This window comes from Pseudorasbora parva, chromosome 6, assembly GCF_024679245.1.
Source record: "Pseudorasbora parva isolate DD20220531a chromosome 6, ASM2467924v1, whole genome shotgun sequence".
Classification (NCBI taxonomy): domain Eukaryota; kingdom Metazoa; phylum Chordata; class Actinopteri; order Cypriniformes; family Gobionidae; genus Pseudorasbora; species Pseudorasbora parva.
Window position 1 is genome coordinate 48,570,947 of NC_090177.1, and position 16,872 is coordinate 48,587,818.

Here is a 16,872-nt window from a genome sequence, read left to right on the forward strand (position 1 = left end):
TTGGGGACTGCGAATTGTTGTGACTAATAGAAGAACCAACAACACCACTGGAATTTTGTCAGAGAATACAGAAATACGCAGGAAGCGCATACAGAATGACGATGAGGTGACGCAACGATGACCGTGCCACAGAGAAAGCAGCAAGCTGCGGTCATATGAGCATAGGGAAAAAAGAAGAACAAAAGCGTCGGTTGCCGGCCGGCTGACTCATCACCGTCACAGCACGTTTTTTGATGTCCCTCTTATTTGAGAGTCTTTACCAACGAGCTGATGAGTCGAATCAGGGGTTTGTGTTGGATGGATTAGGGACACCTGATTCAAATCAAGGTCACGCACGCACGCACGCAGCAGTCAAGCAATGGAAGGTGCCCCGTCCTTCCTTTTCTTGGGGGAGGGGAAGGTCACCGTGTTTGAGGATGGCGAAGGGGGATAGGGCGCCTCTGCCTGGAGGCCAGGCAACTCATACTTACCTGGCAGGGGAAACACCATGATCAGGAAGGTGGTTCACCCAGGGCGAGGCTCGGCCATTGCACTCCGGTTGTGCTGACCCCTGCGAATTCCCCAAATGTGGGAATCTCGACTGCATAATTTATGGTAGTGGGGGACTGCGTTCGCGCTCTCCCCTGTACACACTGGTTAAAAGCAGATAGCGTGGAGGGAAAAAGCGTGCGGTTCTTGACGCTTGTGGCGCCGCCCACTGCCCCAAAGGGTGAAGTTGCACCAGTTTTGTTATGTTTCTGTCTCTTTCTGCTGTGTCAGCCAGTGACCCGGAGAGTTCAGAGAACTAAACTGCGTTTGTTTTCATCGAGGTTGTCGAAACCTGCGACCGGTTTGCCGAATGTGGTTTTTCCCACAAACTTTGATATTCAACGGACGAGTTGATTGACAGCAGTGGTCCCAAAGGCAAAGTTGTTCGGATGGAGGTTTTCTGTCGTATGGTACGACTGTCTCGTGCGCGTGCTGTGAAAAAGCACGCGACATACGTTCGCCTATAGCCGCTCTCATGTTGTTGCTTTTTCATTTTAAAGCGCCACTAGGTGGCCATTCACCGCGTCCTTTCTCGCCTGACCCCAGACTGAGCCCGTGCACGGGTGTACCGGCTTGGGTGAAATTGTCTCGTTCCGTCCAAGAGCTATAGCCGTTCTAGCAGACCCCGCCTCGCCCAGCCCGTAGGTTTCGGCCTGCCGCCGCCAAGCTGAATCGAAATTCCCACTTTTTTTCCGATCTGGACGGACAGTCAGACTCCAGAGAATCTTTCTGCACTGGTTTGGGCCAGATCGGGCAAAAGACCTAGGACTAGTGTGCAAAAGTAGGTTTTTCACAAAATCCCAAATACCCGAAAATTTCGCCAGCGCAACCTTCGAATCCGAGGCATGCGTCTCGCTCGGCTCGAGCCAAGGATTCCGATGATATAAGACACTTGGTTCTGCGGCGTGCGGTTTGGGAGCTACGAGCCATTTCGTGCCGGGCCCATCGGGGGGCCAGCCTTGGTGATGTTGTAGAGCGAGTGGCTAGTACCATCCCTCAAAGTTTCAGGTCTCTACGACGTAAGGCCTTTGCCAACCCTCCCCCCCTCACCGCTTCCCAGATGGGCGTCGCCTTTGCAGGCTCCCCTGCCGCTGCGTCATTGTGTCATCGCTTCTCGGCCTTTTGGCTAAGATCAAGTATCTGGTCGAACGGTTGAGACTGCGATCGCCTCTCTGAGGTTTCCTGGCTCGAGATCCTTTTGTGTCCCGAGCCGCACAACTTCTGAGAGGTAGAGTGATCCTGCTTTTTTACGGTTCAACAAGTTTTAAGGTAAGACTTTTATTATTTTATCTATTTATTGTATTTATTGTTATTTTACAGTTTTTAGGCTGTTGGTGCCTCCACCATGTCGGCTGCTCGTGCTGGCATGCGGAGGCACCACAGCGTACGCTTTTTATTCAGAGAGGTGGATGGTAAGCTCCTGGGGTTGTCTCGTCTAGACTTCTCCAGGAAGCTGATCCAGAAAACCCTCAATTTTAGACCTGAGGATTTAAACTGTTTGATGACTCTGCCCCTGAACAAAGGTTTTGATTTGAGTTTTAAAACTGCTTCCCTGCTGAATGACTTTTGGCAAAGGTTTGACTCTGTTAAGGCCCAGTTCTCCATGTTCACTGTGGAAAAACTTTCAGATAACACACTTAAAACTGTGATTGTCAGAATGTTTAACGAAACAGTGACAGGGGATGATATTTGTGTCTGGTTGGGTAGATTTTGCACTGTTAGAAGCCAGCCTATCAAAGTGCTAGATGAGGATGGCATTTGGAACTGCTCCTGGCGGATTCCCATTAAACAATGGGAAGAGGCTGGGGGCTACCAAGGCCTGAAACATCTGCCTTCCATGATTGTGCTGGGAGAAAACAGAGGCTACATACACTACCAAGGGATGCCTAAGTTGTGTAGGAAATGCGGAAGAGTTGGGCATCTAGCCGATGCATGCCAAGAGTTAGTGTGTGGGAAGTGTAAAGAAATTGGGCACATTTTTGATGATTGTACCAATGGCAGGCGGTGCAACCTATGTGGAGAATCAAACCATCTCTACAGAGATTGCCCAAAAAGTTTTGCCAACAAACTCAAAGGCAACAAAATGGCCGCCCCACAACCAGAACAATCAAAAGAACAAAGAGAGGAGGTGGTCCCTGAGGTTTTGGCGGGAATTTCAATTTCCCAGCCAGCCTCAGGGAGTGGTCAGGAACAAGGAAGTGGGGCGGCCACAGGGGCGGAGTCATGTTCTCCAACAGAACCTGACAAAGAAATGGAAGAAGAGGAAAGGGAGGAAACAATAGAACATGTGATAGAAATGGAAGAAGAGGAAAGAGAGGAAACAACAGTTTCCTCCCTAGAAACGGTTTCAGACCTAGCGGTGGAATCCAGTGGGAGTGAAATTAACTTTTCACTCCCAAATGCTCAGGTGCAAAAAAGACCTGCGGGATCTCCTCTATCTGATATAGAGGAGAAGAAAGCTAGGGCAGCACATAGTCCAGATAGTTCCGTTTTGGAAGATCTGGAACATATATGGCCCCTAGAATCCCCAAATGAGGTATCCTTTTTGCACATAAAGCTAAGAACATCATCACCAAAGGAGATGCAAGAGGATTCCTCTGTAGCTCCTGAGGTGGTGAGCACTTGCTTTCCCGACCCCAGTCCTCAGGGGAGAAAGGAAAAGCAGGTGAAACAAGATATAACATAATACGTTTTTAATGGTTTTATTGTAGTCTTTTTATCATTGTCTTAAATGTCTCATACCTTTTTAATAACACTGCTCATGGCCCTCACCATTTCAACCATAAATGTGAGAAGCGTGAGAGCCACCATACGAGCACAGAGCATTTTATCCTTTTTAAATACTTGCAAATCAGATTTGTTTTTATTACAGGAGTGTGCTCTACCCTTTTTAAACAGGTACACAAAAATGGAGGAGCTATGGCCCCCTGGTCCCTCCATATGGAGCGGCTCAAACCTTAACAAGAACGACGGTGTTGCCATTTTAATTAAAAACCCAAATATCTTGGTGAAGGGCAGCACAGTGGTGAGGGAAGGGCGAGCGCTTTTAGCAAATCTAAATTTTTTAGGTAGAGATTTTAATGTTCTTAATGTGTATGGTTTTACGGAAAAAAATGATAGGTATGAGCTTTTAGAAGACTTGCAGCCCCACATGTTAGGAAGAGTTCCGGTAGTGGTGGCAGGGGATTTTAATTGTGTGTTATCAAAAAAAGACAGAAAGAGGGTTGGAGAAGATTTTAAAATTGATAAAACATCGGTTTTATTACAGGGTTTAGTTAGAGATTTTAATTTAGTCGACTGTTTTAAAAACATGCATCAAAGAGAGGAGGGCTACACTTGGTTCAGTAGTGATGGCGCCAAAGCCTCTCGAATCGACTATATTTTTACAAGAGACTGCCCGCCAACCGATGCTACATTGACTCCCCTGTTCTTTTCTGACCACCTAATGCTATCCTGCACCCTTTCACTACCCACGGGTGTGACGGTAGGGGGAGGGCTGTGGAAGCTGAACTGCTCCCTCTTAGAAGATGAGGACGTAGTAAAGGAATATAGGGAGCAGTTCAGCCAATGGCAGACCCTCCGAGACTTTTATGAGACACATGCACATTGGTGGGAGATGGTAAAAGACAGGACGAGACAGTTTTTTTAGGAAAGTAGGTAAAGAAAAGAAAGATAAGGAAAGGAGACACATGATGGGGCTGCAAAAAAGACTACAGAGATATTTTACCCTTTTTAACAATGGTTTTGATTTTAATGATGAAATACAAGAGGTTAAAAGAGAAATGTCAGTTTTATCCAGTCTTCAGAGCAAAGGGGTCATTTTAAGAAGTAAAGAAAGAGAAATAGAAGAAGGGGAAAAATGTACTAGGTACTTTTTTAAAAAGATAATGACACAAAGAAGGAATATAGTCAATGTAAAAGTAGAAGGGAGGGAAGCAACAACAACAAAGGAAATTTTAAAAGGGGTTGAAGATTTTTACAGAGAATTATATAGTACAAAATATGTAAACAGTGATACTGTAAAGGAAGTTTTAGAATTCATAGTCAGTAAAGTCAACAGTGAAAATGAGCTTTTAACCCAAGATTTTACCATTTTAGAAATGCACAAATCCCTCAAAAGTTTTAAAAGGGGGAAGTCCCCAGGAGTAGATGGACTCCCCCTGGAATTTTATCTAACCTTTTGGGATATTTTAGCTCATGAACTATTGACTGTTTTTAAAGACTTTGAGACGGTTGACAAACTTCCAGACAGTTTTAGAACAGGGATAGTTTCTTTACTTTACAAAACAGGAGACCGGACTGACTTAAAAAACTGGAGACCAATCACTCTTTTAAATTTTGATTGTAAACTTTTTAGTAAGATTTTAGCCACACGTATGTCGACAGTTCTAGAGGACGTAATCCACCCGGATCAAGCTTGTGCTGTGCCCGGAAGAAGGATAACAGACAGCCTGGTTCTGATTAGAGATGCCATCTGTTTTGCGAGAGACAGAAACATCCGGCTAGTAGTCCTAAATTTAGATTTTGAGAAAGCTTTTGACCGAGTCTCGCACCAGTACCTGTTTCAGGTACTGCAAAAAATGGGTTTTCCGAAGAGGTTCATAGCTTGGGTGGGACTGCTGTACGAGGGCTTAGTCAGCAAAATCCTTGTAAATGGTCATCTCTCTAAAGCGGTAAATATTCGCAGCGGTGTCCGTCAGGGGTGTCCTTTATCCCCCCTTTTGTATGTGGCTTGTATTGAGCCACTGGCACAGATCTTGAGAAGGGATACATGGATAAAAGGAATAGACATTCCAGGGACCAGTGGACTGACAGCGACATGTGTGCTCTACATGGACGACGTAACTCTTTTAGCCACGGACGTTTTATCAATACAAAGAGCTATGGACTTGACGGACTGGTACGGTCGGGCCTCGGGCGCAAAACTCAACAGAAGCAAGTCCGAGGCCCTGCTCTTTGGACCGTGGGACGACAGAGACACAGGCGGACTTAATGTAGATTTTAAGGAGACAGATTTTAAGATTTTAGGAGTTAAATTTGACAAGGAAGGGGGTGGACGGGAAAACTGGACTGACTTATTAGGGAAAGTTAGGAAAAGACTGGGGTTTTGGGGACTACGACAGATGACTTTGGAGGGCAAAGTTTTAATTTTTAAAGCCATCATTTTACCTCTAATGTCACTTGTTTGTTCTGTTTTTATCCCACCTAGGAAATTCCTAAAGAAATTAGAAAGGGCGGTGTTTTATTTCCTGTGGGGGTCCAAGTGGGAGAGGTTGAAGAGGGACGTGGTCAAGAGGAGACCAGAAAATGGTGGAAAAGGGCTCCCAGACCCCCACCTGTTTTTAGGCAGCCGCTTCACCGCCCTACATTTAAGATATGCCACGACCCCATCCAAAGAAAATAAGACGGCAGCCATGGCACGGTTTTGGATGGGGTCTTACCTAAGAGCACTGAAGATTTTACCAATTGATTTGAGAAGTCCAGTATCTTTTAATCTACCCACAGAGTACAGTTTTATAAAAAAGTTTTTAAAGAAACATTTTTTAGAACAACAAGACGTCACCATTTTAACCAACCACAAATCTCTTGTCTCCTTTGTGCAGGACCGGGAACCGGTGAGTCCAATTCCAAACCTCACTCTAAGTGAGGCAAAATTGGCCTGGAAGAATGCTGCTCACCCCGCTCTCCAGAATGGACACAAGGACTTGTCATGGATGGTGGCTCATGAGATCCTCCCGGTCAGGGCGGTTATGCACTCCAGAGGCATGGCCAAAAATCCCATCTGCCCGCGGTCCGGGTGCAAATCCCCGGAGACCGTCTACCATCTGCTCTGGGAGTGCGGTGCTGCGCGGGACCTGTGGGCCAGGGCCGGCCCCCTGTTTTTCCCGTGCCTGCCAGCGGGTGGGGCCCAGGTGGACTACAAGCTCGCCATCCTAGGGGTGGGTCAGGGCCTAAAAGCCCAAACATCGCATGAATTTGCATCGCTCTGGCTCACCCTTAACGTAATCAAGGATGCCATCTGGGTCACCAGAAACCTGCTGGTGGGGAAACGCGTGACGGTCCCCCTCCACGCATGCGAGCAAAGAATAAGATCAACGCTGCAGGGTGGGCCGCACGTCGTCATTCGGACGGGGGGGCCGAGGCCACACAAAGGAGGTCCCGGCCACCACCGACCTTGACCGCCCGTAGATGCACCCTCACCACTCTGGCTACGGGAACAGCGGGCCAGCGGGCCGGAGGAGAGGGGATCTCCGCTGAGCCCCGGAAATGGCAGGCCAAGTGTTCTTCCTGGAGAGTGGGGGGGAATGCAAACTTGATAAGGACTCACCCCCAGTTTTGCACAATGGATTTTATCATTTTTATTTTTATTTATTTACTGATTTTTACATGCAAACACCACACCCCCTTTTAAGAAGCTCAACACACACATGGACTATTAAACAAGACTTGCACAATGGTTTTAGTTTTATTATTTTAAACACTGAATTCTTCATTTTAAACCATGTGTATTAAATGTTCTGCTTGTTTTAAATGTGTGTTGAAAGGAAAGTGTGTTTTGTGAAATATGATTGTAAATGGTGACAATAAAAACCTTTCAAAAGAAAAATCTGTTCTTATCAGTTTAATATCTGATACGTCCCCTATCCGGGGACTGCATATTAAATTGATTTTTGGCACATGGAGCCGGAACCGGGGCTTGCTCCGTCCACTCCACGCATCGACCTGGTATTGCAGTGCCTCCAGGAACGGTGTGCTTCCCCTTTTTGGGGACTGCGAATTGTTGTGACTAATAGAAGAACCAACAACACCACTGGAATTTTTTTTGTCAGAGAATACAGAAATACGCAGGAAGCGCATACAGAATGACGATGAGGTGACGCAACGATGACCGTGCCACAGAGAAAGCAGCAAGCTGCGGTCATATGAGCATAGGGAAAAAAGAAGAACAAAAGCGTCGGTTGCCAGCCGGCTGACTCATCACCGTCACAGCACGTTTTTTGATGTCCCTCTTATTTGAGAGTCTTTACCAACGAGCTGATGAGTCGAATCAGGGGTTTGTGTTGGATGGATTAGGGACACCTGATTCAAATCAAGGTCACGCACGCACGCACGCAGCAGTCAAGCAATGGAAGGTGCCCCGTCCTTCCTTTTCTTGGGGGAGGGGAAGGTCACCGTGTTCGAGGATGGCGAAGGGGGATAGGGCGCCTCTGCCTGGAGGCCAGGCAACTCATACTTACCTGGCAGGGGAGACACCATGATCAGGAAGGTGGTTCACCCAGGGCGAGGCTCGGCCATTGCACTCCGGTTGTGCTGACCCCTGCGAATTCCCCAAATGTGGGAATCTCGACTGCATAATTTATGGTAGTGGGGGACTGCGTTCGCGCTCTCCCCTGTACACACTGGTTAAAAGCAGATAGCGTGGAGGGAAAAAGCGTGCGGTTCTTGACGCTTGTGGCGCCGCCCACTGCCCCAAAGGGTGAAGTTGCACCAGTTTTGTTATGTTTCTGTCTCTTTCTGCTGTGTCAGCCAGTGACCCGGAGAGTTCAGAGAACTGAACTGCGTTTGTTTTCATCGAGGTTGTCGAAACCTGCGACCGGTTTGCCGAATGTGGTTTTTCCCACAAACTTTGATATTCAACGGACGAGTTGATTGACAGCAGTGGTCCCAAAGGCAAAGTTGTTCGGATGGAGGTTTTCTGTCGTATGGTACGACTGTCTCGTGCGCGTGCTGTGAAAGAGCACGCGACATACGTTCGCCTATAGCCGCTCTCATGTTGTTGCTTTTTCATTTTAAAGCGCCACTAGGTGGCCATTCACCGCGTCCTTTCTCGCCTGACCCCAGACTGAGCCCGTGCACGGGTGTACCGGCTTGGGTGAAATTGTCTCGTTCCGTCCAAGAGCTATAGCCGTTCTAGCAGACCCCGCCTCGCCCAGCCCGTAGGTTTCGGCCTGCCGCCGCCAAGCTGAATCGAAATTCCCACTTTTTTTCCGATCTGGACGGACAGTCAGACTCCAGAGAATCTTTCTGCACTGGTTTGGGCCAGATCGGGCAAAAGACCTAGGACTAGTGTGCAAAAGTAGGTTTTTCACAAAATCCCAAATACCCGAAAATTTCGCCAGCGCAACCTTCGAATCCGAGGCATGCGTCTCGCTCGGCTCGAGCCAAGGATTCCGATGATATAAGACACTTGGTTCTGCGGCGTGCGGTTTGGGAGCTACGAGCCATTTCGTGCCGGGCCCATCGGGGGGCCAGCCTTGGTGATGTTGTAGAGCGAGTGGCTAGTACCATCCCTCAAAGTTTCAGGTCTCTACGACGTAAGGCCTTTGCCAACCCTCCCCCCCTCACCGCTTCCCAGATGGGCGTCGCCTTTGCCGGCTCCCCTGTCGCTGCGTCATTGTGTCATCGCTTCTCGGCCTTTTGGCTAAGATCAAGTGTAGTATCTGTTCTTATCAGTTTAATATCTGATACGTCCCCTATCCGGGGACTGCATATTAAATTGATTTTTGGCACATGGAGCCGGAACCGGGGCTTGCTCCGTCCACTCCACGCATCGACCTGGTATTCCAGTGCCTCCAGGAACGGTGTGCTTCCCCTTTTTGGGGACTGCGAATTGTTGTGACTAATAGAAGAACCAACAACACCACTGGAATTTTGTCAGAGAATACAGAAATACGCAGGAAGCGCATACAGAATGACGATGAGGTGACGCAACGATGACCGTGCCACAGAGAAAGCAGCAAGCTGCGGTCATATGAGCATAGGGAAAAAAGAAGAACAAAAGCGTCGGTTGCCGGCCGGCTGACTCATCACCGTCACAGCACGTTTTTTGATGTCCCTCTTATTTGAGAGTCTTTACCAACGAGCTGATGAGTCGAATCAGGGGTTTGTGTTGGATGGATTAGGGACACCTGATTCAAATCAAGGTCACGCACGCACGCACGCAGCAGTCAAGCAATGGAAGGTGCCCCGTCCTTCCTTTTCTTGGGGGAGGGGAAGGTCACCGTGTTTGAGGATGGCGAAGGGGGATAGGGCGCCTCTGCCTGGAGGCCAGGCAACTCATACTTACCTGGCAGGGGAGACACCATGATCAGGAAGGTGGTTCACCCAGGGCGAGGCTCGGCCATTGCACTCCGGTTGTGCTGACCCCTGCGAATTCCCCAAATGTGGGAATCTCGACTGCATAATTTATGGTAGTGGGGGACTGCGTTCGCGCTCTCCCCTGTACACACTGGTTAAAAGCAGATAGCGTGGAGGGAAAAAGCGTGCGGTTCTTGACGCTTGTGGCGCCGCCCACTGCCCCAAAGGGTGAAGTTGCACCAGTTTTGTTATGTTTCTGTCTCTTTCTGCTGTGTCAGCCAGTGACCCGGAGAGTTCAGAGAACTGAACTGCGTTTGTTTTCATCGAGGTTGTCGAAACCTGCGACCGGTTTGCCGAATGTGGTTTTTCCCACAAACTTTGATATTCAACGGACGAGTTGATTGACAGCAGTGGTCCCAAAGGCAAAGTTGTTCGGATGGAGGTTTTCTGTCGTATGGTACGACTGTCTCGTGCGCGTGCTGTGAAAAAGCACGCGACATACGTTCGCCTATAGCCGCTCTCATGTTGTTGCTTTTTCATTTTAAAGCGCCACTAGGTGGCCATTCACCGCGTCCTTTCTCGCCTGACCCCAGACTGAGCCCGTGCACGGGTGTACCGGCTTGGGTGAAATTGTCTCGTTCCGTCCAAGAGCTATAGCCGTTCTAGCAGACCCCGCCTCGCCCAGCCCGTAGGTTTCGGCCTGCCGCCGCCAAGCTGAATCGAAATTCCCACTTTTTTTCCGATCTGGACGGACAGTCAGACTCCAGAGAATCTTTCTGCACTGGTTTGGGCCAGATCGGGCAAAAGACCTAGGACTAGTGTGCAAAAGTAGGTTTTTCACAAAATCCCAAATACCCGAAAATTTCGCCAGCGCAACCTTCGAATCCGAGGCATGCGTCTCGCTCGGCTCGAGCCAAGGATTCCGATGATATAAGACACTTGGTTCTGCGGCGTGCGGTTTGGGAGCTACGAGCCATTTCGTGCCGGGCCCATCGGGGGGCCAGCCTTGGTGATGTTGTAGAGCGAGTGGCTAGTACCATCCCTCAAAGTTTCAGGTCTCTACGACGTAAGGCCTTTGCCAACCCTCCCCCCCTCACCGCTTCCCAGATGGGCGTCGCCTTTGCAGGCTCCCCTGCCGCTGCGTCATTGTGTCATCGCTTCTCGGCCTTTTGGCTAAGATCAAGTATCTGGTCGAACGGTTGAGACTGCGATCGCCTCTCTGAGGTTTCCTGGCTCGAGATCCTTTTGTGTCCCGAGCCGCACAACTTCTGAGAGGTAGAGTGATCCTGCTTTTTTACGGTTCAACAAGTTTTAAGGTAAGACTTTTATTATTTTATCTATTTATTGTATTTATTGTTATTTTACAGTTTTTAGGCTGTTGGTGCCTCCACCATGTCGGCTGCTCGTGCTGGCATGCGGAGGCACCACAGCGTACGCTTTTTATTCAGAGAGGTGGATGGTAAGCTCCTGGGGTTGTCTCGTCTAGACTTCTCCAGGAAGCTGATCCAGAAAACCCTCAATTTTAGACCTGAGGATTTAAACTGTTTGATGACTCTGCCCCTGAACAAAGGTTTTGATTTGAGTTTTAAAACTGCTTCCCTGCTGAATGACTTTTGGCAAAGGTTTGACTCTGTTAAGGCCCAGTTCTCCATGTTCACTGTGGAAAAACTTTCAGATAACACACTTAAAACTGTGATTGTCAGAATGTTTAACGAAACAGTGACAGGGGATGATATTTGTGTCTGGTTGGGTAGATTTTGCACTGTTAGAAGCCAGCCTATCAAAGTGCTAGATGAGGATGGCATTTGGAACTGCTCCTGGCGGATTCCCATTAAACAATGGGAAGAGGCTGGGGGCTACCAAGGCCTGAAACATCTGCCTTCCATGATTGTGCTGGGAGAAAACAGAGGCTACATACACTACCAAGGGATGCCTAAGTTGTGTAGGAAATGCGGAAGAGTTGGGCATCTAGCCGATGCATGCCAAGAGTTAGTGTGTGGGAAGTGTAAAGAAATTGGGCACATTTTTGATGATTGTACCAATGGCAGGCGGTGCAACCTATGTGGAGAATCAAACCATCTCTACAGAGATTGCCCAAAAAGTTTTGCCAACAAACTCAAAGGCAACAAAATGGCCGCCCCACAACCAGAACAATCAAAAGAACAAAGAGAGGAGGTGGTCCCTGAGGTTTTGGCGGGAATTTCAATTTCCCAGCCAGCCTCAGGGAGTGGTCAGGAACAAGGAAGTGGGGCGGCCACAGGGGCGGAGTCATGTTCTCCAACAGAACCTGACAAAGAAATGGAAGAAGAGGAAAGGGAGGAAACAATAGAACATGTGATAGAAATGGAAGAAGAGGAAAGAGAGGAAACAACAGTTTCCTCCCTAGAAACGGTTTCAGACCTAGCGGTGGAATCCAGTGGGAGTGAAATTAACTTTTCACTCCCAAATGCTCAGGTGCAAAAAAGACCTGCGGGATCTCCTCTATCTGATATAGAGGAGAAGAAAGCTAGGGCAGCACATAGTCCAGATAGTTCCGTTTTGGAAGATCTGGAACATATATGGCCCCTAGAATCCCCAAATGAGGTATCCTTTTTGCACATAAAGCTAAGAACATCATCACCAAAGGAGATGCAAGAGGATTCCTCTGTAGCTCCTGAGGTGGTGAGCACTTGCTTTCCCGACCCCAGTCCTCAGGGGAGAAAGGAAAAGCAGGTGAAACAAGATATAACATAATACGTTTTTAATGGTTTTATTGTAGTCTTTTTATCATTGTCTTAAATGTCTCATACCTTTTTAATAACACTGCTCATGGCCCTCACCATTTCAACCATAAATGTGAGAAGCGTGAGAGCCACCATACGAGCACAGAGCATTTTATCCTTTTTAAATACTTGCAAATCAGATTTGTTTTTATTACAGGAGTGTGCTCTACCCTTTTTAAACAGGTACACAAAAATGGAGGAGCTATGGCCCCCTGGTCCCTCCATATGGAGCGGCTCAAACCTTAACAAGAACGACGGTGTTGCCATTTTAATTAAAAACCCAAATATCTTGGTGAAGGGCAGCACAGTGGTGAGGGAAGGGCGAGCGCTTTTAGCAAATCTAAATTTTTTAGGTAGAGATTTTAATGTTCTTAATGTGTATGGTTTTACGGAAAAAAATGATAGGTATGAGCTTTTAGAAGACTTGCAGCCCCACATGTTAGGAAGAGTTCCGGTAGTGGTGGCAGGGGATTTTAATTGTGTGTTATCAAAAAAAGACAGAAAGAGGGTTGGAGAAGATTTTAAAATTGATAAAACATCGGTTTTATTACAGGGTTTAGTTAGAGATTTTAATTTAGTCGACTGTTTTAAAAACATGCATCAAAGAGAGGAGGGCTACACTTGGTTCAGTAGTGATGGCGCCAAAGCCTCTCGAATCGACTATATTTTTACAAGAGACTGCCCGCCAACCGATGCTACATTGACTCCCCTCTTCTTTTCTGACCACCTAATGCTATCCTGCACCCTTTCACTACCCACGGGTGTGACGGTAGGGGGAGGGCTGTGGAAGCTGAACTGCTCCCTCTTAGAAGATGAGGACGTAGTAAAGGAATATAGGGAGCAGTTCAGCCAATGGCAGACCCTCCGAGACTTTTATGAGACACATGCACATTGGTGGGAGATGGTAAAAGACAGGACGAGACAGTTTTTTTAGGAAAGTAGGTAAAGAAAAGAAAGATAAGGAAAGGAGACACATGATGGGGCTGCAAAAAAGACTACAGAGATATTTTACCCTTTTTAACAATGGTTTTGATTTTAATGATGAAATACAAGAGGTTAAAAGAGAAATGTCAGTTTTATCCAGTCTTCAGAGCAAAGGGGTCATTTTAAGAAGTAAAGAAAGAGAAATAGAAGAAGGGGAAAAATGTACTAGGTACTTTTTTAAAAAGATAATGACACAAAGAAGGAATATAGTCAATGTAAAAGTAGAAGGGAGGGAAGCAACAACAACAAAGGAAATTTTAAAAGGGGTTGAAGATTTTTACAGAGAATTATATAGTACAAAATATGTAAACAGTGATACTGTAAAGGAAGTTTTAGAATTCATAGTCAGTAAAGTCAACAGTGAAAATGAGCTTTTAACCCAAGATTTTACCATTTTAGAAATGCACAAATCCCTCAAAAGTTTTAAAAGGGGGAAGTCCCCAGGAGTAGATGGACTCCCCCTGGAATTTTATCTAACCTTTTGGGATATTTTAGCTCATGAACTATTGACTGTTTTTAAAGACTTTGAGACGGTTGACAAACTTCCAGACAGTTTTAGAACAGGGATAGTTTCTTTACTTTACAAAACAGGAGACCGGACTGACTTAAAAAACTGGAGACCAATCACTCTTTTAAATTTTGATTGTAAACTTTTTAGTAAGATTTTAGCCACACGTATGTCGACAGTTCTAGAGGACGTAATCCACCCGGATCAAGCTTGTGCTGTGCCCGGAAGAAGGATAACAGACAGCCTGGTTCTGATTAGAGATGCCATCTGTTTTGCGAGAGACAGAAACATCCGGCTAGTAGTCCTAAATTTAGATTTTGAGAAAGCTTTTGACCGAGTCTCGCACCAGTACCTGTTTCAGGTACTGCAAAAAATGGGTTTTCCGAAGAGGTTCATAGCTTGGGTGGGACTGCTGTACGAGGGCTTAGTCAGCAAAATCCTTGTAAATGGTCATCTCTCTAAAGCGGTAAATATTCGCAGCGGTGTCCGTCAGGGGTGTCCTTTATCCCCCCTTTTGTATGTGGCTTGTATTGAGCCACTGGCACAGATCTTGAGAAGGGATACATGGATAAAAGGAATAGACATTCCAGGGACCAGTGGACTGACAGCGACATGTGTGCTCTACATGGACGACGTAACTCTTTTAGCCACGGACGTTTTATCAATACAAAGAGCTATGGACTTGACGGACTGGTACGGTCGGGCCTCGGGCGCAAAACTCAACAGAAGCAAGTCCGAGGCCCTGCTCTTTGGACCGTGGGACGACAGAGACACAGGCGGACTTAATGTAGATTTTAAGGAGACAGATTTTAAGATTTTAGGAGTTAAATTTGACAAGGAAGGGGGTGGACGGGAAAACTGGACTGACTTATTAGGGAAAGTTAGGAAAAGACTGGGGTTTTGGGGACTACGACAGATGACTTTGGAGGGCAAAGTTTTAATTTTTAAAGCCATCATTTTACCTCTAATGTCACTTGTTTGTTCTGTTTTTATCCCACCTAGGAAATTCCTAAAGAAATTAGAAAGGGCGGTGTTTTATTTCCTGTGGGGGTCCAAGTGGGAGAGGTTGAAGAGGGACGTGGTCAAGAGGAGACCAGAAAATGGTGGAAAAGGGCTCCCAGACCCCCACCTGTTTTTAGGCAGCCGCTTCACCGCCCTACATTTAAGATATGCCACGACCCCATCCAAAGAAAATAAGACGGCAGCCATGGCACGGTTTTGGATGGGGTCTTACCTAAGAGCACTGAAGATTTTACCAATTGATTTGAGAAGTCCAGTATCTTTTAATCTACCCACAGAGTACAGTTTTATAAAAAAGTTTTTAAAGAAACATTTTTTAGAACAACAAGACGTCACCATTTTAACCAACCACAAATCTCTTGTCTCCTTTGTGCAGGACCGGGAACCGGTGAGTCCAATTCCAAACCTCACTCTAAGTGAGGCAAAATTGGCCTGGAAGAATGCTGCTCACCCCGCTCTCCAGAATGGACACAAGGACTTGTCATGGATGGTGGCTCATGAGATCCTCCCGGTCAGGGCGGTTATGCACTCCAGAGGCATGGCCAAAAATCCCATCTGCCCGCGGTCCGGGTGCAAATCCCCGGAGACCGTCTACCATCTGCTCTGGGAGTGCGGTGCTGCGCGGGACCTGTGGGCCAGGGCCGGCCCCCTGTTTTTCCCGTGCCTGCCAGCGGGTGGGGCCCAGGTGGACTACAAGCTCGCCATCCTAGGGGTGGGTCAGGGCCTAAAAGCCCAAACATCGCATGAATTTGCATCGCTCTGGCTCACCCTTAACGTAATCAAGGATGCCATCTGGGTCACCAGAAACCTGCTGGTGGGGAAACGCGTGACGGTCCCCCTCCACGCATGCGAGCAAAGAATAAGATCAACGCTGCAGGGTGGGCCGCACGTCGTCATTCGGACGGGGGGGCCGAGGCCACACAAAGGAGGTCCCGGCCACCACCGACCTTGACCGCCCGTAGATGCACCCTCACCACTCTGGCTACGGGAACAGCGGGCCAGCGGGCCGGAGGAGAGGGGATCTCCGCTGAGCCCCGGAAATGGCAGGCCAAGTGTTCTTCCTGGAGAGTGGGGGGGAATGCAAACTTGATAAGGACTCACCCCCAGTTTTGCACAATGGATTTTATCATTTTTATTTTTATTTATTTACTGATTTTTACATGCAAACACCACACCCCCTTTTAAGAAGCTCAACACACACATGGACTATTAAACAAGACTTGCACAATGGTTTTAGTTTTATTATTTTAAACACTGAATTCTTCATTTTAAACCATGTGTATTAAATGTTCTGCTTGTTTTAAATGTGTGTTGAAAGGAAAGTGTGTTTTGTGAAATATGATTGTAAATGGTGACAATAAAAACCTTTCAAAAGAAAAATCTGTTCTTATCAGTTTAATATCTGATACGTCCCCTATCCGGGGACTGCATATTAAATTGATTTTTGGCACATGGAGCCGGAACCGGGGCTTGCTCCGTCCACTCCACGCATCGACCTGGTATTGCAGTGCCTCCAGGAACGGTGTGCTTCCCCTTTTTGGGGACTGCGAATTGTTGTGACTAATAGAAGAACCAACAACACCACTGGAATTTTTTTTGTCAGAGAATACAGAAATACGCAGGAAGCGCATACAGAATGACGATGAGGTGACGCAACGATGACCGTGCCACAGAGAAAGCAGCAAGCTGCGGTCATATGAGCATAGGGAAAAAAGAAGAACAAAAGCGTCGGTTGCCAGCCGGCTGACTCATCACCGTCACAGCACGTTTTTTGATGTCCCTCTTATTTGAGAGTCTTTACCAACGAGCTGATGAGTCGAATCAGGGGTTTGTGTTGGATGGATTAGGGACACCTGATTCAAATCAAGGTCACGCACGCACGCACGCAGCAGTCAAGCAATGGAAGGTGCCCCGTCCTTCCTTTTCTTGGGGGAGGGGAAGGTCACCGTGTTTGAGGATGGCGAAGGGGGATAGGGCGCCTCTGCCTGGAGG

The 16,872-nt window shown here is 47.4% G+C and overlaps 4 non-coding genes and 2 pseudogenes across 4 annotated transcripts; all 6 read left to right on the forward strand.

Moving 5' to 3' along the window:
* The first annotated feature begins 462 nt into the window (after positions 1-462).
* LOC137079725 (U1 spliceosomal RNA) lies at positions 463-626 on the forward strand. Its single transcript, XR_010905668.1, has one exon. It is a non-coding gene; the product is annotated as a U1 spliceosomal RNA (small nuclear RNA).
* Positions 627-7,116: 6,490 nt separating this feature from the next.
* LOC137080070 (U2 spliceosomal RNA) lies at positions 7,117-7,288 on the forward strand (annotated as a pseudogene).
* Positions 7,289-7,758: 470 nt separating this feature from the next.
* On the forward strand, positions 7,759-7,922 carry LOC137079598 (U1 spliceosomal RNA). The gene has a single exon (XR_010905548.1). It is a non-coding gene; the product is annotated as a U1 spliceosomal RNA (small nuclear RNA).
* A 1,008-nt stretch (positions 7,923-8,930) lies between these two features.
* LOC137080032 (U2 spliceosomal RNA) lies at positions 8,931-9,121 on the forward strand. The gene has a single exon (XR_010905953.1). It is a non-coding gene; the product is annotated as a U2 spliceosomal RNA (small nuclear RNA).
* A 466-nt stretch (positions 9,122-9,587) lies between these two features.
* On the forward strand, positions 9,588-9,751 carry LOC137079599 (U1 spliceosomal RNA). The gene has a single exon (XR_010905549.1). It is a non-coding gene; the product is annotated as a U1 spliceosomal RNA (small nuclear RNA).
* Positions 9,752-16,241: 6,490 nt separating this feature from the next.
* LOC137080071 (U2 spliceosomal RNA) lies at positions 16,242-16,413 on the forward strand (annotated as a pseudogene).
* The last annotated feature ends 459 nt before the right edge of the window (positions 16,414-16,872 follow it).